General features: G+C 42.7%; 1 protein-coding gene across 1 annotated transcript in view; it reads right to left on the bottom strand.

Annotated features, from left to right (window-relative positions):
- Positions 1-21,461, bottom strand: part of LOC124712341 (probable G-protein coupled receptor Mth-like 4) — a 234,789-nt gene extending 213,328 nt beyond the window's left edge. Inside the window, exon 1 of the mRNA XM_047242636.1 lies at positions 21,331-21,461. The gene's annotated coding sequence lies outside the window, so the exon portion shown is untranslated. The remainder of the gene's footprint in view (positions 1-21,330) is intronic.
- Positions 21,462-25,040: the final 3,579 nt, after the last annotated feature.

Raw genomic sequence — 25,040 nt, 5'->3', positions numbered from 1 at the left:
CACTGTGAAAGAAAGACCTTTACTTCTACTGTTGAATGGTCACCTTAGTCATTTAGATCCCACAGTAATTGAAAAAGCAAGGAATGAGAGAATTGCAATAGTGAAGCTACCCCCACATACCTTCAAGCCTTTTAAGGACACTTGGAATACTAAGTTGATTCAGTGGCAAAAAAGCAATCGGATAAAACCATCTAAATCAGAACTTGTGCATCTTGTATGTAAAGTATGGCCAGATGTTTTGAAACCTAAAAACATAATATCAGGCTTCAAGAACACAGGAATCTGCTCCTATGACAGATCACAGTACCCTGTTCATCGACTGGATCCTGAAAAGTTACACAGATATAATAAACAAAACAAAACTGACATGAACAAATCCACAAATATCAGTGAGCCAGACCTCAGCATTACGGAAGAGAACATCCTGTTGTCTTGCTCTGATGGCGGTGAAGTTGAAGCTAGTGGTTCTGAAAAAATTAGTGTAACCTCCGTTTGCAGCAGTGAACCATCATCAAGTTTTGAAAATTTACTCCTTCAGAGAATAAAAAAAAACTGAGAAACCTGTGACCAAGCGTAGTCGCATCAACCCAATGTCACAAGTAATAACTTCAGAAGAATACAGCAATGAGTTTGCCTCCAAACAACAAAGGATTAGGCCTAAGCCAAAAGCAGAAGAATAGGAAAGTTATGTCTACAGCCAAAACTACTGAAAATACACAAAAGAGTAGGCCTAAAGAGACTGATTCAGATTCTGACAACTCTTTGAAGAATGAGGACAGCCTTGATGATGTCGATCTGTTATAAGAATCCACACCATATGCTGTTGTAATGACTAATCCAGCACATGTAGCTGAAGGAGATTATATTTTGGTTACATTTCAAGGAGGGAAGAGAAATTCTTACAGCTATATGTATGTGCGCACCATTCAAAAAGTATTAGAAAACGATCTTGAAGTTATGGCTCCAGAGTCTGTAGACAAGGACAAAACAGTTTTTAAATTAAATGAAAAAGACATTTCTCTGATTAATAAGAGTGATGTGATAGGGAAATTGTCAGTTTCTCATGTTGCTGCTGGTTTTGGAAACATACGAGGAATCTGTTTTGTGTTTAACGGTCCTGTTGATGTTCATGAAAAAAATAAGACAGTGATTCTCTTTTGTGCATTTGTTATTTTTATATCAGTGTCAATATATCAAGTATAATTGTAAATAGTTTCTAATCATTGTAGCTTAACTTAATAGTGTCGAAAATAGAAGAAACAAATAAAGAAGTTTTTGTAGTTGACGCCGGCGTTCATTTCATGCCATAAATATTCTTAAAAAGTCTGTGAAAGAAAACTCCCAGTTATACATAAGTATCATTTTTTGTGTGCTCTATCTCATTTTTAAGACCTATCTTCATTGTACTTAGGAATATCTCATGTGCATCATATTTTGAACCAATCGTATCAAATTTAAGATTTTCAGTCCAAAAAACTGACACAGTGTTTTACTTATTTTTGGTTTAGATTTGCAGCTCTAAAGAATTAAACACAGTGCCATTTTAAAGCAGCTAACATTGTCTTTCATACACATTTTTTCCTTTCAGGTACTCTTTTTCTTTAAAAAATGAAAACACATTTTGTGATTTTGTATCATATATAGGACACCTTACCCCTACCGACAATCATTCTTCCCACGCACTCTATACCATAAGCAGAACTTTGGAGACGGCATATTGGATTACGACTTTTCAAGTTGAAGTCCATATTTGGTGGTTTTTATGTTATACCTTTTATAATATGCTTTTTCTAAGCACCGGTACATTGCGCATGTCTCGAAAAATCGTCGCTCTTTTTGTACTGTTTTTGATAATAAAATTGGCGGAAACGATAAACCGAGGGTTGAAGGCTTTTCGTATTTAGAGCTTTTAGTATTTTAACTTGCGTTCTGTGAAATTCATATTGGTGGTTAAAGACTTCAGAATATCGTAAGACCAAAGACACAATCTTAAAGCGTATTTGTTATCCATAGCGTCGTAGAGAGAGAAAAAGCTCTGACCACTATGGGACTTAACATCTGAGGTCATCAGTCCCCTAGAACTTAGAACTACTTAAATCTAACTAACCTAAGGACATCACACGCATCCATGCCCGCGGCAGGATTCGAACCTGCGACCGTAGTGGTCGCGCGGCTCCAGACTGTAGCGCCTAGAACCGCTCGGCCACCCCGGCCGGTGTAGAGACAGACGCGGCCTTTGATCTTAATGGATGTCGGTTCATGTTTCACAATAATTCCAGAATCTTCTTATTACTTTAATAGAAGAGTGTTTTGGAATATTCGATGTTATAAATAAGAATACTTTTTGGCCGGAAAATATGTACGACTGAATAGCAAGATTGCTCCAAGTCTAGCAGTTCGATGCAGTGCCCACCACAGACAGAACAACGTGACTGACATGGGGACAATTGACCAAGTATGCTTTTTTTATGGACACAGTGAAAGGAAGGCAGTGTTTTTGTAATGTAAAAAATAGCAATTACCATAATTAACACTGCCGATCCGAGGGTTAGACCGAAGTTAATGGCTCCAAAGGAGGCACCAGAGCAAGTCTTTAAATATGAATAAGACTTCATTGTTCAGTCCATCGACGAGTTCACAATCTTTTTCGAAATTTTCTCCAATCGGTTTCGAGGATTGCAAACGGAGATAACGTAGCTTTTTTACGCGCATCCATTTTAATAAATGAACAGATACAGCTGACAGAGGAGCGAACAATGTCCAATGTACAAAGAATGTCATTAATAATATTTGTAATATGGTATCAGTAGCTTTCAAGCAGATGAATCTTATTTTAACACGTTTTTATTAGGTCGCGTTTTTGTCTGTTTTTCTGTTTGGTACAAACTTTGTAATTGATTTTAAACTCTTTTTTCGATGAACTAGAGACTTTAAGCTTTCAACGCACCTCAAAGCGGATGACAATGCAATATCACCTCGCTTTTCTGTTTGGTGTATGACAAAGCGTACTTAGTTTGAAATCAGTGGCAAAATTCTTACCGAACATACAAACAGACAGAAAAACTTTTCGATAAGCTAGGGACTTTCAGCGTGGGTCAGAACTGAATGACAATGCAATGTTAGCTAGCTTTCTTGTCTGGTATGTGGCGAATGGTACTTTGTGTACCATTTCTGCTATCACCTTTCCCTGTTGCAGTCACGAATGTATCGCGGTAAGATCGATTGCTGGTCAGCCTCCAATATCTCTAATTTTAACCTTCACGGTCTTTTCGCGTGATATGCGGAGCGGTTTCTCTTGACTCAAGCGAAGAGAAACTGAAATAAACCCGAAATTTACACATGTCTTCGTTGTAATCTCGCCAGAATGCTTGAAATCAATTGAAAATTTTCGCATACGCAAGATTAAAAAGTAGAAAATAATTATTTAAATAAAAATCTTTTTAATATAACACGTTTTTAAAACGGACCAAAAAGTATAAAATACTTTCTCTTAGTCCCACGCAGATTGTTAACCCAATACAGAGAGTCCTGAAAATTTATGGTTGTTAATTATTAATAGTTACGACAATACTTGCACAATTATAAACCATAAACGTGAAGTACATGCAGTAGATAATATTAACGAGTGTAGAAGGTAGTTGTCGTTGAAGAAACTCACACAACATCTCATACCATCTGCAGCGCAAAAAAATTGTCAGTCACTTATGTGAATTGCTCATACTTCTACTATCAATTACGTACGCCGCACGTTTATCGTTATTTTGCAAATGTAAATTTGATGACTGTGTGGGGTTAAGAATCTGTATGGGGCCCAAGATAAATTATTTAATATTTTTTGTCCGTCGGGAAAATGTGTTATCTTAAAGTATTTTTTTAGTCACAGATTCTTTTTGTTATAATCATCGAGACATTGTAACTTCGGCAAGGACACAACTGCGTTGCTGGCAACCTTTATGGTTAGGCACAGTAAAAGAAATCCACGATAAATAAAGGCAAGAAAGGTAATTTCATGAGACTGGTAAAGCTACTCAGAAACATGGCTTAGCCTAGAAGAAATTTTTTTCATAGCTATGTTGTCGTCTGGTATAGAGGATGAGCTCGTTTTACGCAGCTCAAAAAAATACATCCCTGTCACAATTAACATGGATGAATCCGCTGCTGATGTTACCGGGGTCTCCCACTACTGATATCACTGGGGTCTTTCTTAAGATATGAGACAGTCAGGTGAATATTCTCTCCACTTACAGATCGCCACATTGCAACACCACCGGCGATCAAGTAAAATAGTTATTTAACGCAGCTGATCAACCAAAAGTACACTCCTGGAAATGGAAAAAAGAACACATTGACACCGGTGTGTCAGACCCACCATACTTGCTCCGGACACTGCGAGAGGGCTGTACAAGCAATGATCACTAGCTGCGCAGCATTTGTGCACCGCCGCCGTCAGTGTCAGCCAGTTTGCCGTGGCATACGGAGCTCCATCGCAGTCTTTATCACTGGTAGCATGCCGCGACAGCGTGGACGTGAACCGTATGTGCAGTTGACGGACTTTGAGCGAGGGCGTATAGTGGGCATGCGGGAGGCCGGGTGGACGTACCGCCGAATTGCTCAACACGTGGGGCGTGAGGTCTCCACAGTACATCGATGTTGTCGCCAGTGGTCGGCGGAAGGTGCACGTGCCCGTCGACCTGGGACCGGACCGCAGCGACGCACGGATGCACGCCAAGACCGTAGGATCCTACGAAGTGCCGTAGGGGACCGCACCGCCACTTCCCAGCAAATTAGGGACACTGTTGCTCCTGGGGTATCGGCGAGGACCATTCGCAACCGTCTCCATGAAGCTGGGCTACGGTCCCGCACACCGTTAGGCCGTCTTCCGCTCGCGCCCCAACATCGTGCAGCCCGCCTCCAGTGGTGTCGCGACAGGCGTGAATGGAGGGACGAATGGAGACGTGTCGTCTTCAGCGATGAGAGTCGCTTCTGCCTTGGTGCCAATGATGGTCGTATGCGTGTTTGGCGCCGTGCAGGTGAGCGCCACAATCAGGACTGCATACGACCGAGGCACACAGGGCCAACACCCGGCATCATGGCGTGGGGAGCGATCTCCTACACTGGCCGTACACCACTGGTGATCGTCGAGAGGACACTGAATAGTGCACGGTACATCCAAACCGTCATCGAACCCATCGTTCTACCATTCCTAGACCGGCAAGGGAACTTGCTGTTCCAACAGGACAATGCACGTCCGCATGTATCCCGTGCCACCCAACGTGCTCTAGAAGGTGTAAGTCAACTACCCTGGCCAGCAAGATCTCCGGATCTGTCCCCCAATGAGCATGTTAGGGACGGGATGAAGCGTCGTCTCACGCGGTCTGCACGTCCAGCACGAACGCTGGTCCAACTGAGGCGCCAGGTGGAAATGGCATGGCAAGCCGTTCCACAGGACTACATCCAGCATCTCTACGATCGTCTCCATGGGAGAATAGCAGCCAGCATTGCTGCGAAAGGTGGATATACACTGTACTAGTGCCGACACTGTGCATGCTCTGTTGCCTGTGTCTATGTGCCTGTGGTTCTGTCAGTGTGATCATGTGATGTATCTGACCCCAGGAATGTGTCAATAAAGTTTCCCCTTCCTGGGACAATGAATTCACGGTGTTCTTATTTCAATTTCCAGGAGTGCAGTTGTGGAGAGTGTTAAAGTCCATCATTCGACCCGGGATCAGTCCCACAGCGACGGACCAGGTATAATTATTGCCGGAGTAATAAAAGAGCGCGCTCTACAGTGCAAACCATCGCAGCAAATGCAGACAGATTATAATTTGTTTTATATTTGTTTAACCTGACTAGGTTGTGGGCTTTAGGCTCTCTCTTACATCCGACAAGTGTTTCACATATATTTTTACATCATAGTTACCTAAGAAGCAACAGCAACTTTAATATGATCAATAATAATAACTAGTTGACAGGGAAAGAATCTGGGAAGAAATGAAGAAGATAGATATAGAAGATGGATACATTAATGGTTCAAATGGCTCTGAGCACTATGGGACTTAACATCTATGGTCATCAGTCCCCTAGAACTTAGAACTACTTAAACCTAACTAACCTAAGGACAGCACACAACACCCAGTCATCACGAGGCAGAGAAAATCCCTGACCCCGCCGGGAATCGAACCCGGGAACCCGGGCGTGGGAAGCGAGAACGCTACCGCACAACCACGAGCTGCGAACGATACATTAATGTTATAAAGACAATGTACAGAGGACACAATTGTAGAATTAGAGCACCATTGGGGAACTCTGAATACTTCGAAATAAGACAATGACTTGAGCAAGGAAGTATTCTATCTCCTGCACTTTTTAATGTTGTGATGGAGAGAATGAATAGGGCAGTTAAAGGTATAGTAAAACAAAAAGACAGAAAGATGATTTTTTGCAGATGATATGGTAATGCGGGGCGATAAAGAGGTAGATGTACGGTTACAACTTTATTCGTGGAAGGAAATAATGAAAAGGTATGGATTAAAAATAAATAAAGATAAGAGTGAAGTGATGGTATTTGGGAGAGACAAAGGGACCAACGGAAATATTACCTTGAATAGAGAACCCCTCAAAGTGGTAGAAAGTTTCACTTATTTAGGGAGTGAAATATCTAGGGCTGGAAGAATAACTAACGAAATTAATAGGAGGTTACAGAAGGGAGACACTTTTAACACCTGATTTGGAATAATGAAGTTTCAGAAAGAGCAAAACTCCTTACGTATAAGAATTATTACATCCCTATTGTCACCTATGGGGGAGAAACATGGACAATGACAGAAAGGGACTGGAGCAGACTGCAAGCAGGAGAAATGAAATTTCTCAGAGCAGTTAAGGGAAAAACAAGAAAGGACAGAGTAAGAAATGTAGAGATTAGAAAGGACCTTAAACAAGAAAGTATGAGAGAAGAAATTGAAAAAAAGAGATTAAGGTAGTATGGGCATGTTAAAAGGATGCATGGGCAGAGACTCCCCAAAATTATGGAAGAACTAAAGATGGATGGGAAAAGACCTAGAGGGCGCCCAAGAACACGGTGGAAAATGGGAGTGAGAATATCTGTAGAAAGGAGAGGTGTGACCTGGCAGCAAGTGGAGGAAGAAAAGTGGTGGGAGGACCGAGCCAAATGGAGAGGACTCATCAGCACCTAGACCCGGCAGTAGCTGGAGCGGGATTCGGATATAGATACATAGATAGATAGATAGAATAATAAAATGGTTATAGTACAATAAAAACTCATCTGAATGTACGTAGGCACCATGTGAAATAATAGTACTGACTGATAACTAATAAGGTTAATACTAGCAGTCTACCACTACTACTGCTGATGCTGCCGCTAATAATAATAATTATAAAAATAACGATAATGATGATAGTGGCATAAACAAAATGTATTTGTGGGTGCACAAAAGTCATATTTTCTGAAATAAAGACTTCTGAGGGAGAGAAATTTAGGTAGCCTGCACCAGCTAAGGGCGTTGAGAAACGAGGAAGATGTCGGAGGAAGGAAGGAAGGATATAATGGCGCAACGGGTACAGGAACGAAAGTAGAAATTCTTGTTGCTTCAGTAGCTATGCCGTTAACTATGTTTTTAAAGTGGATGTGTTATTCGGTTCTCTGATGTAAGGAGGGAGGTTATTCCAGAGTCGGGTTTCCTGTTACTGAAAATGACTTCGAGGAAGCGGAGTGGGACAGACGAAAAGTTTTACTCTGGTGGAAAATAATGTGTCTTCTCCGTTGTTCAGACAATACCGTTAAGGTCGGTGAGAGACATGACACTGAATGCTGATAAGACAGCAGAGGGGAGAGAGTGTCTCGAAATCTCTGTGCCTATAGCCATGATAGCTATGCATAAGATAGTGAAATATGATCAAAGAGTCGAACGCGGCGGACATATCGAACGCGAGCGATCATCACCAGTTACACGGGCCGTGACCTTTCATGAGAAAGGCCTCTATTAAATGCAGAACCCACCATTCCAAAAGACCAGTCGTTTCAACAGTTCCGTAAGCCGTTTTCCATTTGGTATTGTAGAGAATGCAAGGAGATAACGGAATACGATGTAAATTTTGTGTGGTCACTGTGAGAAAATTATTTTTTGAGTAAATGTTAAGCTCAACTAACAGTTTTCAAGGTAGTTATGTTATTGGCGACGTGAAAACTTAGGACCGTTTCAAGTATTTATGAAGAATAAATATTGTTTAATACAATTTGCCAGAAAAATTGTTGTTCAGCGAAAACTGTTTTGTAGTGAGTAGAAATTCATAATTATCCTTCAAACACTGTTTTCTGAATTTGGTTGATGTTACACATCACACAGTATGAAGTCAGGAAAAAAATACAAATATTAAAAAATAAAAAGTACACAGGCATATATGAAGTGTTGGTATGTGTTCTTAAATAATGGTTAATTAGTATTCAAGCTACATTAACTAGCATAAAAAGTAAGTCTATCAGTTCAGATAAGTTTTCGGAGCATCTGAAATACGCAAGAGTTGTACCTCTAGTAAGGAATGGTGATGCAGAACATGTACAAAACCTACAGGCCCATTTCACCGATGGTGTACTTAAAAAAATATCTTCTGAAATACAGAGTGACTAACTTCTTGAATAAATACAATCTCCTCAAAGAAGCACAGTTCGGTTTTCAGAGTCGTAGAAGTACAAAATCAGCCGTAGTAGAGTTTAAAGCAGTGGTATTTATGCAGTGGACAAGAATGAATGTGTCGCAGGTATATTTTTATATCTCTCGAATACCTTTGATAGTGTTGAGCATACAATTCTATTAAAAATCTGGAATCGTTTGGAATAAGACGAACTACCAATGACTGGTTTAGAACATACCTGTAGAACAGTGTGCTGTGGGTAGAAGTAGCACAGACTTCAAAAAAGGAAACTTTCAGTGAAACACTTATCAGACCCCAAGCATATTACCGTAGGAATCGCTCACACCTGCACCTTAGGACAACTATTGTTCTTAATATACACGCATCAAAAAAAGTTTTGCATCAGCCCGGTTCCCAGAACTCCTGAAGACAGACGTTGACTGTGTATATTGTATCATAGACACAGTCCCTTTGACTGTTCAGAGATGTCACTAAACCCGCCCAAAGATGTAAACAACGATGCATGAGCAGCGCCTATTAGACAGAGGGGGTCCGACAGCCGCTGAGTTCCAGTCATTCCACCAGGAAGGAGGTGCACGCCTCGTGTTGTCTGTAGTTCAACCACGCCTAGATGGTCGATACAACAGTTCGATCGCGTCCCCATTGTCACTTTGTGCCAGGAAGGGCTCTCAACAAGGGAAGTGTCCAGGCGTCTCGGAGTGAACCAAAGCGATGTTGTTCGGACATAGAGGAGATACGGAGAGACAGGAATTGTCGATGACATGCCTCGCTCAGGCCACCCAAGGGCTACTACTGCAGTGGATGACCGCTACTTGCAGATTATGGCTCGGAGGAACCCTGACACCAACGCCACCATGTTGAATAATGCTTTTCGAGCAGCCACAGGACGACGTGTTACGATTCAAAGTGTGCACAGCAAACTGCATGATGCGCAACTTCACTCTCGACGTCCGTGGCGAGGTCCATCTTTGCAACCACGACACCATGCAGAGCTGTACAGATGGGCCCAGCAACATGCCGAATGGACCGATCAGGATTGGCATCACATTCTCTTCACCGATGAGTGTCGAATATGTCTTCAACTAGACAATTGTCGGAGGCTTGTTTGGAGGCAACCCGGTCAGGCTGAACGCCTTAGACACACTGTGCAGCGAATGCAGCAAGGTGGATGTTCTCTGCTGTTTGGGGGTGGCATTGTGTGGGGTCGACGTACGCCACTGGTGGTCATGGAAGGCGCCGTAACGGCTGTACGATACGTGAATGCCATCCTCCGACCGATAGTGCAACTATATCGACAGCATATTGGCGAGGCATTCGTCTTCATGGACGACAATTCGCGCCCCCATCGTGCACATCTTGTGAATGACTTCTTTCAGGATAACGACATCACTCGACTAGAGTGACCAGCATGTTCTGCAGACATGAAATCGAACATGCCTGGGATAGATTCAAAAGGGCTGTTTATAGACGACGTGACCCACCAACCACTCTCGTGGACGCTACGGTAGCAGTTCCGAATCCTGCCTCGGGCATGGAGGTGTGTGGTGTCCTTAGGTTAGTTAGGTTTAAGTAGTTCTAAGTTCTAGGGGACTGATGACCACAGCAGTTAAGTCCCATAGTGCTCAGAGCCATTTGAACCACTCTCAGGGATCTACGCCGAATCGCCGTTGAGGAGTGGGACAATCTGGACCAACAGTGCTTTGATGAACTTGTGGATAGTATGCCACGACGAATATAGGCATGCATCAATGCAAGAGGACGTGCTACTGAGTACTACAGGTACTGGTGTGTACAGCAGTCTGGACCACCACCTCTGAAGGTCTCGCTGTATGGTGGTACAATGTGTGGTTTTCATGAACAATAAAAAGGGTGGAAATGATGTTTATGTTGACCTCTATTCCAATTTTCTGTACAGGTTCCGGAATTCTCGGGACCGGGGTGATGCAAAACTTTTTCTGATGTGTGTAATGTCATTAACTGTGCTGACGTTGTTAGATGTTGAGAAAAAGTTGTTTGGTGATGGCAGCAACATTGTAAACACAGGTAAAACACCCAAACCCCTAATGGAAGTTAGTAATTGGTCATCACGCAATAACTTCCGCAGAACGTGTACTAAACAGTCAGCAAGAGTTGCTTGTTAAAGAGGACAAATAATTCTGTAAACTGAATATAAAAGAAAATTTCTTGGATTATGCAGCAAACATAAAATTTTTGTGACTTAATATTGACTGTCACCTGAAGGAGAATAAACACACAAATACATTAGCAAAGAAAATGTGCCTTTTAAAGTCCGGACATTTCTCTGTAAGAGAGTGCCTTACACTGATCAGCCTGTATATTAGGACCACCGACATACTATCGATATAAATCCGTCCAGACGATAGCAGCGCCACCTGGCGACGAATGACTGCTCCTCAGACACACGCACGATACATGCAGTATCAGTTAGCGTGGTGTCGAGTGTAGAATGGGGAAGACGCGCGATCTGATTTCGACCGAAGGCAGATTCTAATGCCCGGAAGGCTCGGGTTGAGCATTTCGCAAACTGCACGACTCCTCGGGTGTTCGAGGTGTGCTGTGGCGAGTGTCTTCAACATATGGCGAAAGCAACGTGGAATCACGTCTAGACTTTGTGGGTTTGGGCGGCCAAACCTCATTACAGATGTCGGATGTCGTAGTCTGGGCAGACTGGTAAAACGTGATAGGCGGAGAACTGTGGCAGAAATAAAACTAGACTTTAATGCTGGGCAGAGGACAACTGTGTCTGAACACACAGGGCACCGAACACTCCTAACGGTAGGCTTCCGCAGCTGACCGCCCATGCATGTGCTAATGTTAATACCAGGCTGTACGATACGTGAATGCCATACTCCGACCGATAGTGCAACTATATCGATAGCATATTGGCGAGGCATTCGTCTTCATGTTAATATCGCGACGTTGGCAACTACAACTGAAATGAGCACGTGACCATCGGCACTGGACGTTGGCGCAGTGGCAGAGCGAAAAGCGCCCATTGGCGGACTATTGTCGACCGCTGCAGCGCTACTCAGGCGGGGAGTTTTGGCGCCTAGAACTGTTCCCGCGCGTGTAATTCTTTCTGCGCCTCTAGCTCCTATTGTAGCGGCGCATATTTGACACGCTTATGTGCGTTAGTTATGAGGGCAAGTGATTATCTAACAACTGAATAGCTAACAATTCGAATGTTTTCACATTAGTAACGCTGTTGCTGAAATAAAAATTATTTATTATTCATTTTTATATTCTAAGGAAGGGTTTTAGTGTTAGAGCTAAAGGAAATGCGGATTCTTGAAGAATATTTATTAGAAATTACTCTTGGTATGGTGTAGCATGGTATTGCATACAATCCAACATCGCACTCTTCACAATACACACACGTTTCTCTTCTTTATTTTTTTCCCGTTGTTATCCAGTTTGCTGCAACACACTCGGCATTTTCGTATCGACGCGTTCTTGTTTTCAGTAGCTGGAATGTGTTTGGGAAAGTGCCGGCCTACCAAACGTGTTGGGGCAGACACTCGGCAAGTGCGTCCAGCCTTACTGTGCTGAGAGGACGAAAAAACATGTGCACTGTATTTTTCCAGTAAGCTTTCGATTAGGCGAATTTGAAAATCGAGTCGTCCCAATTTTCCACCAAGTTTCTTATATATAAGGTAGGAATTGAGAGCTGTTACGTGCGTGAAATAGCGAAAGTGCTTCATATAATATTTTCACAGGAGGTTTCTTGTGGTAGTATAATTTGACATGTACTGGTCAGCCAAATCAACGCCACTCATTCTTTCATTGTATTTCAGTATAACTTCAGGCATCGTTTTTACTGTTCTCCTCTTCTCAGTTTGTTTCAGTTCGTTACTACAGATACTGGGTAAAGAGTACACATCTTTTTTATCTCGCCATCGCAACGCCACCAACTTTCCTCTATAAAAGGTGTTAAGTTGACCCTTCTCGAGTCTTTGTTCCCTCAAAGCTGCTGGCATTTCTTTTCTGTTCCTCATAACTGTTCCAATACAGTCAGTGCTTTTAGGTACAAGAAAATCTAATAGCTGGTGACTTGAATAGAATCGATCAATAAAAACAGTATATTCCTTGTCAAAATACCCTTCGAGTAACGACAAAACAACTCTCGACGCTAAAGAATATTCAGTACATTGTGGTTCAAACACTGTGCCTTTCCCTCTGTAAATGGTAAAGCGACACAAATAGCCACTTTTTGCTTGGCACAGACAATATGACTTAACTCCAAAACGAGCACGTTTCAATGGAATATACTGCCTCATAGAAAGCCGGTCTTTCCACAGTAGGAGGGATTCATCAATTGACAATTCTTGTCCCGGAGTACAATCCTCTGAAATTTTTTTTAATGGTCAGGTTTCAGTTTGAACAGTTTGGAAGGAATTCCACAGTCTTGCGAATACACAGTATTGTCATTGAAATGAAGGAACTTCAAGAGAAGACTAAATCTACTTTCAAGCATAATCTTTTGGAAAATCGGAGTTTCAACAACTTCTTTTCACGAATACTACATTTCGAATTCGGCTTTTTGCACAATCCCTTGGAGAAATAGCAATGCAAACAACGAACAGAGCTCTCCATTATTTGTAGGTAGCCACTTGTGCACACGAGATCGTTGTTTCAATTTGTCTGTATATGAACTTTTAAGTTGTTCAGCATATTTGTTTGTTCCACTTGATATAATTGTTAACAAGCTGTCATCAAAATAAAGAAGGTAAAAATATTTAATGGATCTGGAGGATCGTCGAAACTAATTTTTACTCCTGGAGTGCCTGTGAACGGAAACTTACTCCTATCAGCACTGCATTTCACTGACCAAGATCTTGGGGTCAGCAGTCAAGATCAGCAGTCAGCACTTCTTCTGCGACGTCTTTTTCCACACTTGACGTTCTGTATCACTATCACTGGAATTGTCATCACTGTCTCCTCCACCGCTCGAAAAACTGACACTAGACCACTCATTATCGCTTTGGTTTAATAGTAGTTCAATGTCTTCATCACACAAAGACGAAGAAGATGCGTGCTTCGACATATTTGCACTTGGAAAATCCTACTGCCTCACAAAATATATAGTTTCACAGAAATGACCACCAGCGACCTCCGTTGAAAGAACTTTACACTGTGTAGAGCGACTCTAGCGGCTTATAAAGATGTCAAAATGAATTTCGCAGGCGGCCGACTGCACGCCCGAGCGCCGTTCGTCGAGCACGTACCACAGCGCCAAAAGGCAGCCGAACTCAATTCGACGAGCACACCCGACAAGAGAGCACGGCTGGACGAACGCACCCGAGCGTAACGACAAGGCAGCAATGGCTCCCGAGCCCAGTTCGTTGAACACGGTCGAAGGGTTAATGGTCTGATGAACCCGATACCTCTTCATCATGCCGATGGGAGGGCGTGAATCCGTCGTCCTCCAGGAGAATAGCTCCTTGATACGTCTCCATTATGCCCTGGGAAACATTCATGTGAGCATCCATGGGTCGAATGGAGCTCATGTAAGGAACCTTGACAGCCAAGGAGTGTCGTACACTGGTTGCATGGCTATAATCTCTTACGACGGCAGTGGGATTTTTCGATAAGACAATGTGACCTGTCACAAGGCCAGGAGTGTTCCAATTCATGTGCTGCCCCCCCCCCCCCCCCCGAACTCGCCAGATCTGAACTCTATAGAATACATCTGGGATGTGACTGAACGTGGTGTCATAACTCATCGCCCTCTCATCGGGATTTGCGGAAATTAGGTGACTTCTGTGTGCAAATGTTGTGCCAGTTCCCTCCATCGACCTACCAGGGCCTCATTACTTCCATGCCACGACGCGTCACCGCTGTTATCCGTACCAAAGGTAGACATATCGGCTATTTGGTAGGTGGTCATAATGTTCTGGTTGATCAGTATATAATTGTATGCTATTGCTTATACATTCCACCTTTACCTATGGAATCATTTTCCGGGTGTCCCACACACAAAATAGGACACGGTCTTGAAACTACAGAAAGGGACCATTAGGATAATAGCAAAAGTAGGAACCGAGCTTCCTGTAAGCATCTGTTTACACAGCTGTTTGAACATCTACAAATCTGTTATGCACATAAAGAAGAACATCAGCAATTATCTCACAAACAGTGTCATTCATGGTCTTCGAACAGCAGCCACATTTGCAGGCGATATTGCTTTGTGCAGCACCAGCAAAGATGGTTTGGACTGCAAACCGGAAGACTGGAGGCAAGCGCTGGAGGACAGAGGGCTTAAAATCAGCAGAAGGAAAACGGTGCATTTATGCGTGAGAAACAAGGAAGGTTAATCAGTCTTAATAAATGGGGAGTGCCTGAGGAGGATAGATAGCGTCAAGATATCGGGTCATTGGCCAGTAGCAAACATCTGGATTCTGAGATAGATCACAGAGTGCAAGATGGATGAAGCAATTGGAAAAAAATGTCGGGAAACATCTGTGACAAAAAAAAATAAATGTCAAAAGTCAAGGGGAACGTATATAAGGCAGTGGTAAGGTCAACATTACTGTATGGAGATGAAACATGGACAATAACTAAGAACCAGTGCATAGGCTAGATGTAGCTAAGAAGAAGATGTTGAGGTGGATGTGAAGATTCACTTAAATGTTCCGGATTGCAACTGAGAACATCCGAGGAACTGTAAAAGTGGCTGAAGTATCCAAGAAATTGCAGTACAGAAGATTTCAATGGTGTGGGGATATAATGAAAAGAGACCAAACTCGTGTTGAAACAAGAGTGATGGAGGTGGCAATAAAAGGCTCCAGTGAAAGAGAAATGCCTAGAAAGCGGTGGGCGCATCGCATTCGAGGAAATCAAAGGGAAAACTGACTAAAAGATGACTGCACGTAGGACAAGGAAAAGTGGAAGAAAATTGCCAGAAACGTCGATTCTGCGTAAGGTAGCATTCAACAAAGGAACAAAACTGTATAACAAATAGCCAAAGGGGATTAAAAAGACAACTAAAATCAAAATATTTAAAAAATCTTTTGAAGCACAGCTTTTAAATAATTTTTAAAGAAAGTCAACGGTTATTTAGATAAAGGGGTGTAGGGAACGGCAGGAAATAAACATTATTTAATAATAAACAACTGCCATTCTACAGTAAGCTGTCGTAGTTTAATGAAACTCACTGTAAAATCCTCTGCCCAGCATCATTAATGAATAATTGCCGGCCGGAGTGGCCGAGCGGTTCTAGGCGCTACAGTCTGGAACCGCGCGACCACAACGGTCGCAGGTTCGAATCCTGCCTCGGGCATGGGTGTGTGTGATGTCCTTAGGGTAGTTAGGTTTAAGTAGTTCTAAGTTCTAGGGGACTGATGTCCTCAGATGTTAAGTCCCATAGTGCTCAGAGCCATGAATAATTCTAATCTCTTTCCATTTTCCTGAGCTACACGTCTCACACATTGTGGTGACATGTTGACCTAGTTTCTTTCAGACGCACCAAGGAGTAAACGCGAAGAATTTAGTAGAATAACGGAAGTATCGTCAACGTCGTCAGGCAAACAGAAAGAGTGTATGTGTATGTGCATGTGTGTGTGTGTGTGTGTGTGTGTGTGTGTGTTTAGTATGGGCAATAAACAGTGATAAATTATTTGAAAATATGTACGAAAAGACACTATATACAAGACATAAAAATTAACGACCCAACACGTTAACGTAGTCCTACAGGAGATAATGTTACCGTACATATGAATTACTGAATTTAAAAAAAAAAAAAATGTTTCATTTGTCATTTAAGATGAGATGTCTGATATTTTACAAATGATCTCTGGATGAATAAACAACTAACAAACATGTGCAGCAGAGGAATGCAGTCGATTTACTTCCTATAATTGCTCGTGTATATTGATTAAATTTAAAGTTCCAGATAGATTTATTTCGAGTAAGTGCTTCAATTATGAGTCATAATTAAGCTTGCGCAAAGTAAGTGGCTCTTTCCACGTTTTGTGTTATTATTCGGTAATTCACGTGCAAAAAATTTCAAAGCAATTTAACGCTGATGGCATTTTACGATTTACCCTAATCAGACAATATTTTAATTGTAAATAATACAAATGAACTTTTTCGTATACTGTTCAGAAGCCTGGGCTTGGAACTATTCATGTTTGATCGCTACTTCAAAACCAAAAATGCAACCTTACAAAGGCCAGCTGAAACTATTAACTATAGGTGGTGCTTCAAACTACGCCAAATAATTGAGCTGTTGGGAAGCTTGCTGCAGCTGACCTTTGTGATGCATCCGACAGTAAAAAACGATAGCGCTAAACTGAAAGGTATAAAAGACTTCTGTCTGTAACTTTGAGATGCCAGCATTATTACTAACTGCCGGCCGGAGTGGGCGAGTGGTTCTAGGCGCTTCAGTCGGCAACCGCGCGACTGCTACGGTCGCAGGTTCGAATCCTGCATCGGGCATGGATGTGTGTGATGTCCTTAGGTTAGTTAGGTTTAAGTAGTTCTATGTTCTAGGGGACTGATGACCACAGCAGTTAAGTCCCATAGTGCTCAGAGCCATTTGAACCAACTAACTGTGGTGGTGGTAAGTTCCTATGGGATCAACTGCTGAGGTCATCGGTTCCTAGGCTTACACACTACTCAGTCTAACTTAAACTAACTTACCCTAAGGACAACACATACCCACACCCAAGCACGTGGAAGGACTCGGGGGGAGCCGCGCGAACCGTTGCAAGGCACCTGAGACAGCGCGGCTACCCCGCGCGGCTATTACTGACTGTAGTTACTCGCTCAACTGCTGAAATGCCACATTAACTGTACTGCGGTACGCGATATAAGCACTGAAAATAATTTGGAACGAAAGTGAGAAAATTAACTGCAGTTCTAAAGTCACTAGCATTTTCCTTGTAACACCCCAGAGTAATCTCAGTACAAGAATTTTGCGGCTATCTTCAGTCGACAACAGTTTGTGGAAACAGTTAGCACTGCTCCAAACGCACGGTAGGTGTGATAAGGCAGCGAGTCTTCAGATCAGCTTCTTTTCCTGGATAAGTTTCCCATTAGGCGATTTGGAGCGGAAACATTACTAGTGTACATTCACAAGCACTACGACACACAAAAGCGTCGTCAGTCAAGAACAGCCCCTGATTAATGAGTTAAGACTTAGTTGTGGTGGAGCTGCGATGAACTATAACGGGTCGAGGAGAGCAGTGTCTATGGCGAAGCGTGTCTCTCAGTTTCCATGAGGCGTCCTTGACGGAGTTTTACGAGAGTGCGCAGAAAATAATGGCCCCGAATTTTTTTTTCTGTTCTCAAAATCGCTTGAGGTGTTACATGTCATCCATATCACTCGGTCACTTTTACGCTTCGTTGACGCAAGTTACAACCCTCTCCCGTTAGAGGACTCTGAATTATAGCGTTTAACATGGCGGTGATTAAGGCCCCTTCTAAGCGATCGATTTCCTTTGTCTCAACTAACTACTCGAGACAAATGAGTCTACTTCAGCGGCGCTAGCGTTTTGTTCCCGTACTGTGACTCGTCTGTTCCGAGTGGTCATTTTCGTTTACACGTCAGCAACAAAGTTATGTATTATGAGAGCTGTCTGCTGTACATTTTGCCGGCCGGAATGGCCGTGCGGTTCTAGGCGCTACAGTCTGGAACCGCGAGACCGCTACGGTCGCAGGTTCGAATCCTGCCTCGGGCATGGATGTGTGTGATGTCCTTAGGTTAGTTACGTTTAAGTAGTTCTAAGTTCTAGGGGACTGATGACCTCAGAAGTTGAGTCCCATAGTGCTCAGAGCCATTTGAACCATTTTGCCATCTGAACGGTGAAAGTAGGCTATGAGGGACTATCCTTTTTACGAAAAAAAAAGCAATATAGTAACAAAATTTAGGAGCAAGCAATTATAATAGGGTTGATTGATGACCAAAGCAGGTTTAAATAGTGTAAGTTCTTGCCAAAGGTCGTGTGGTAAATTCTTTACATTCCTATGAATTGAAATAACAGGAAAAGTGTCATCCAAAAATTTCAGTACATACACATTTATCTGCTCTCGAAAAGATGTACTTGCAAACACGACAATATCTAGATGATCCTTTGTGTCTTGTGTTCTTGTTAAATCCCAAATAACACCGACAGTTACTTTTATTGTCAAATAATCAAAAAAATGGTTCAAATGGCTCTGAGCACTATGGGACTTAACTTCTGAGGTCATCAGTCCCCTAGAACTTAGAACTACTTAAACCTAACTAACCTAAGGACATCACACACATCCATGCCCGAGGCAGGATTCGAACCTGCGACCGTAGCGGTCGCGCGGTTCCAAACTGTAGCGCCTAGAACCGCTCGGCCACCCGGCCGGCGTCAAATAATCCCGACTTTTTCACTGTTTATATAATTTCTTTTATGCTTGTGTAGGCTTTCTCTGTAAAACATAAACCATTTTTGTTTCAGATATTTCGCCTCTCCTGTAGAATACTAGTGGAATAAAATATAAGGACCTTGCGTAGCTTTTCAATGTACTAATGTGCTACGAAAAACAAAGCAAACAACAGAATAAATGCTTAGAAGACACGAAAGCACACAATCCATTTCTGTAATATGAGGGAGTTAGGCTAGAGTATATTAACTTGAGTTGTTAGCAGACGTCGTCATAGTCCCTTGTTTCCGCGCATGGGCAGTACGCAGCATACACCGAAATTAGAACTCCACACGCGGGCGCAGTCCATTGACCACTGACGTTGCAGACATGCTCGCGTCATGGTAAGTTACTGATTTACGAGCAGGAACGGTAACCGCATGCAATTCGCGTAGTCGATTTTGACCAGAAAGTCGTTCGTGTAGCACGAACTTAACGTAACTACGTCGGTGCGTGAGAAACGGCGTGTCGTTACCGAGTTTCTAAGCCTAGAAGAATTCTTCCACACATGGAGCACTCTCTCTTTCAGCCATGACAACGCCAGATCACACACGAGCTCTATGATATCTGCAAAAGATCGTTGCCATCAATCAGCGTCCAGAATGTCACAATTTGGCCCCATACGACTGTTGTCCCTTCACAAAACTTGAAGAACGCCTTCGAGGCATCCCCTTTGATAGTGATAAAGCGGTACAAGCAGAGGTGAGGTTGTGACTGCATGAACAAAGTCAAACATTCTACAGTGACGGTATCAACAAACTAGTTTTCGTTTGGAGAAAAGTGTTTGTCGTCATGGAGACTATGTTGAAAAATAAATATGTAGACGTAAAGAATAAAGATGTAGAATGTTAATAACGTTTATTTTATTTAAAAAGCTTTAAGAGTGTTCACATGAAAGAACAGCGTGGAGGGAAGAATTAAGCACCGAGTCGGTTTTGGCTTTTGAATGGAAGCCTCTGTAAATCTAAATGTTTCACGTAAGCTTTTACGTAAATTTCACACTGCAATGGCTAAGAAAGTAACTACGAGAGATTAACGATACACTACTCTTGAAACAAGCACTGAATAACCATTAATACACAATAAACTGAGAAAATAGAGCATTTTCTTTATTGAATTTCGAATTTTTTTGTCATATTCCTGTCTATTGCCCAGTCTTCCATCAGTCTAGCCCTTCCTTAACGTTGCAAATGTCGTGAAAATCGCAAGAATGGTAACTAAACATATATGAGAAAATTGTCAAATCGTCTATGAGAAGATTGTCAAGTCGTCAAAAATGAAAACTACAATAATCGATGATTTCAGTAGTTGATGATTACTAAAATATTTGAATTTTTTAATTGCTTAGTGAGTATAGACGCAAAACATATTCGAATTACTTCCACAGCTCATTCTGACTCTATGCTCAAAAATTACAAACATGATGCTCTACTCTACTGTGTTACAGTGTCTTTATATATTTAAATATTAATGTCACCAAGGGAAGCTGACAACGACTGTTTCCACGTTAGATTAGCACGATCACGAACTGTTGAATTCTCCTCTCGTATAATGTGTTTTAAATGGAGAATAATAGCCATGCCAGTACGAAATAGATGTGGCCGACGGTATTGTTAAGTGGATTACCGAGCAGCATACTTTAATAATTGACGAAGGTACGTTACTCGGCATTATCTTACAGTGGAATCAACTTCACAACCAGTAAATGTGCACCTAACAAAGCTTCCACCTGAAGACCAAATTCAAGGACCACAAATATTCGTGATCTCTACAAAAGCTATCTTTTTTGGTATCCAGTGTTTTGCCAGTATAATTACTATTGCAGGAATACGCTTTTTACACACATGATGTTCAATTTAACTGCAACTTCATTCCAAAATTTGTCCAGAACGAACCTGCTTATGACTTTTTTTGTCTTTCCGGTCCGGCAATGCAGGCCTGTCAAGTATTTCATCAATAAAACTCCTAACATCCATCTTCGGTACTAGTGAAAAGAAGCTGCTCCTCCAGCGATTATCGCTGCTCTTATTCGAAAATCGATTACCGACGTCCTCATCGCTGTCACTAAGCGTGACTCGGAACCACGCTACAATATAGGTACTGCAGTGGGAATGCCGTTTACACTATCCGCCGCTACGCTACTATCTTCGCTATCGTCGTTTATCGCAGATTCCACATAAACGTACCCGGACGTAAAATCAGCTCCAAACGAGTGGAAAATTTCCTGTGCTGACGTCGTCTTACCTGCGTAATAAACCACGGGGTCACTGCTGTTTTTCCGGTACGGCAGAGTCCAGGTCGTGTGCAGGAGCGGTGCCCATTCGAGATGCCACGATACGGGCGCGCTACCTCCAGCTCGGTGCGGCGATGCGTGTTAATCACGAAGCGAGATGAACGCTACTCACTCGGCTCCGGCGCGCGCTCGACTAGAGTCGGCGACGGCCGAACCTGCGCGGCGATGCCCGAGACACCCGTACCTTATGACATCGGTCTCTTCTCCCGCCAACGTCCCTTCATTTCAGGAGTCAAGGTCTCCAAAAAATAACTGCGCCTCGAAATTCTCATGAGATACACTGTGTTCAAAATGTGACGCAATCGTGAGGAAGAATGTTATTTTTTCGCTGAAAGTATCATCGTCATTTAACTGAAAGTTTAATGCTTCATCATTAGAATCGGCTGATTGATGTTTTCAAGTCCTTGTGTGGCACACAGTCTCAGTCTGCCATGAAGTTACAAGTCATCGTACACTCCGCCTGTGGAAAAGCATTTCTTCGTAATATCCATTCTTCAAGTAGTGTTAGTCCTGGAAGACAGGAAAGAGAACTTCCGTAACGTTTGGTAGGTACGAGGGAGGGACTTTTCGGAATTAAAGTTGTTACAGGGAGGAGAGAGGGTGAGTGAGACGTGAGGCTTTACTGGATAGCTATCTCAGCAATAATCGGCGGGACGTTAAACCCAAATCTACCTTCTCCCTTTTTGGAGTGTAAAGATGTATTGACATTAAAGAGCAGTCAGGTTACCTCCCATTGGGAAGGTGGATGCACTGAGCGACTGTATGTGAGTTATAACTTATAGAGTGCAGCAATCAGTCGTCCTTTTTAGATTTTATTATGCAAATCCATATTTCGGCCATTCTCAATGCGCTATTTTTTATTCTCAATGTATGTAAGCCGGCCGGGGTGGCCGAGCGGTTCTAGGCGCTACAGTCTGGAACCGCGCGACCGCTACGGTCGCAGGTTCGAATCCTGCCTCGGGCATGGATGTGTGTGATGTTCTTAGGTTAGTCAGGTTTAAGTGGTTGTAAGTTCTAGGGGACTGATGACCTCAGCAGTTAAGTCCCATAGTGCTCAGAGCCATTTGAACCATTTTTGAATGCATGTAAGTCCGTGTTGTTCGGGCGTCAGTCACAGTTCTTTCAGGGGCTTACATGCATTTAGAATAAAAAATAGCGCATTGAGAATGGCTAGCTACTAACCGAAATCTGGATTTGCATAATAAAATCTAAAAAGGACGACTGATTGCTGCAATCTATAATTTACAAATTAAAGAGCAGTGTCTTAAAGCAAACACGTCGTCTTGGAGAAGCAGAAAAATACGAAATAAACTCTAAGACAAAAAACGACACACCAAGAAGGAAGTATCCGATTGGGACGGAAATCGGTAGATATGACGTACATATACAGACAAGCACATGATTACAATTTCAGAAAAATTGGATGATTTATTCAAGAGAATGTGATTCGCATATTAAGCAAGTCAATAAGGCGCTGTTCCACCTCTGGACCTTATGCAATCAGTCATTCGGCTTGGTACTGATTAAGGAAGTTATTGGATGTCCTCCTGTGGGATATCATGCCAAATTATTTCCAAATGACGCATTAGGTCGTCAAAATCCCGAGCTGATTGAAGGATCCTGCCCTTAATTTTCCAAACGTTCTCTATTTGAAAGAGATCTAACGACCTTTCTGGCCAAGGCCAAGGCGGGGTTTGTCAAGCGCCAGGCAAACTGTAGTATGAATGAGATTTTCACTCTGCAGCGGAGTGTGCGCTCTTATGAAACTTCCTGGCAGATTAAAACCGTGTGCTGGACCGAGACTCGAACTCGGGACCTTTGCCTTTCGCGGGCAAGTGCTCTACCAATTGAGCTACCCAAGCACGACTCACGCCCCTTTCTCGCAGCTTTACTTCTGCCAGTACCTCGTTTCCTACCTTCCAAACTTTACAGAAGCTCTGACGAGGTACTGGCAAAAGTAAAGCTGTGAGGACGGGGCGTGAGTCGTGCTTTGGTAGCTCAGTTGGAAGAGCACTTGCCCGCGAAAGGCAAAGGTCCCGAGTTCGAGTCTCGGTCCAGCACACAGTTTTAATCTGCCAGGAAGTTTCAAGTTGTAGAATCTCTCACCGTGTACAGTCTGGCATTATCTTGCTGAAATATAAGACCAGAATGACTTTCCATGAAGGGGAACAAAACAAGGCAGATAATATAGTCGATGTAACGCTGTGCTGTAAAGATGCCGCGAATGACAATCAAAAGAGTCCCGCGAAGAAAAGAAATGGCACACCAGACCACCACTCCTGGGTGTCTGGTATCCAGCCGTTTTCAAGGAATCTCCAGACCCGTCCTCATTGGTCAGGCCTCAGTTCGAAGCGGGACTCAATATACTCCAGTGAGATTCCAGGCCCCCAATGACCGGTGAAGACGTGTCCGGAGGCGCCCTGGACAATGATGGGATACCGGTATGCCTGCACCTGCCATACAGCCTGAAAACCAGGTCTGGTGTGCCATTGCATTTCATGACAGGACCCTTTGGTTGTCATTCAAGGTACGCTTGCAGCACAGCGGTACGTCGACTATATTCTACACATTTTGTTGCCCTTCATGCCAATCCATCCTGGGCTTACATTTCAGCAAGATAATGCCAGCCCACATACGGCGAGAGTTTCTACTGCTTGCCTTCATGCTAGCCAAACCCTATCTGGGCCAGCAAGATCACAGGATGTCTCCCTAACAGCGAACGTTTCGAGCGTTATGGGCAGGGCCCTCGAACTAGCTCGGCATTTTGACGATCTCACTCATAAATTGGACAGAAATTGCCTACATACCGTCAGGAGCATATCCAATAACTCTATCAATCATTGCCGAATAATTGCTTGCATAAGAGCCAGAGGTGGGCCCACGTTACTGATTTCCTCAATTTGTGAAACTTTTTCTTTTTAATAAAACGTAGGCTAAACACAGTTGGGGGTGGCGTGTTTGTCTGTTAGAAGTAGTTTACCTTGTCGCACAATTGAAGTAGTTAGTTCCTGTGAGTTAGTATGGGCAGAGGTCATTCTTGGCAACCGGAATAAAATAGTAATTGGGTCCTTTTACCGACCTCCCAATTCAGATGATACAAAGGCTGAAAGAAAACTTGAATTTGATTTCAAACACTCATACTTTAATTTACCCTCGATTACATGTTTAATTCCGAAGGTACGTTTAAAGCACCATCCGAAGTTGTGCTAAACGCATTCTCTGAATATTATTTCTTGCAGTTAGTTAATGAGTCCAAGCGAATAGTAAACCGTTGTGAAAACAAAATTGACCCCTTGGCAACAAATAATTCTGAGCCAATAACGAGCATCAAAACGGATACAGGGATTAGTGAACACAGGGTTGTCGTCGGAGATTGAATACTGTAACCTCCAAAAATAAACGAAAAATATACTTCTCTTTCCAAATTAACAATGTAAGGGTAGACCGGATATGGCTTGAATTTAAAGAAATAGTATCGGCAGCAATTGAGATATTTATACCAAATAAATTAACAAAAGGCGGAGCTAATCCTCCTTGGTACACAAAACGGGTCAGAACACTGTTGCAGAAGCAACGAAGAAAACACGCCAAAATTAAAACGTTGCAAAATCACCAAGATGGTGATCTTTTACAGAAGCTCCAAACTTAGCGCGGACTTCAA

The sequence above is a fragment of the Schistocerca piceifrons genome, chromosome 8, assembly GCF_021461385.2.
Source record: "Schistocerca piceifrons isolate TAMUIC-IGC-003096 chromosome 8, iqSchPice1.1, whole genome shotgun sequence".
NCBI classification, from domain to species: Eukaryota; Metazoa; Arthropoda; class Insecta; order Orthoptera; family Acrididae; genus Schistocerca; species Schistocerca piceifrons.
The sequence above is the reverse complement of the archived record's forward strand: the minus strand, read 5'-3'. Positions and strand labels throughout refer to the sequence as shown.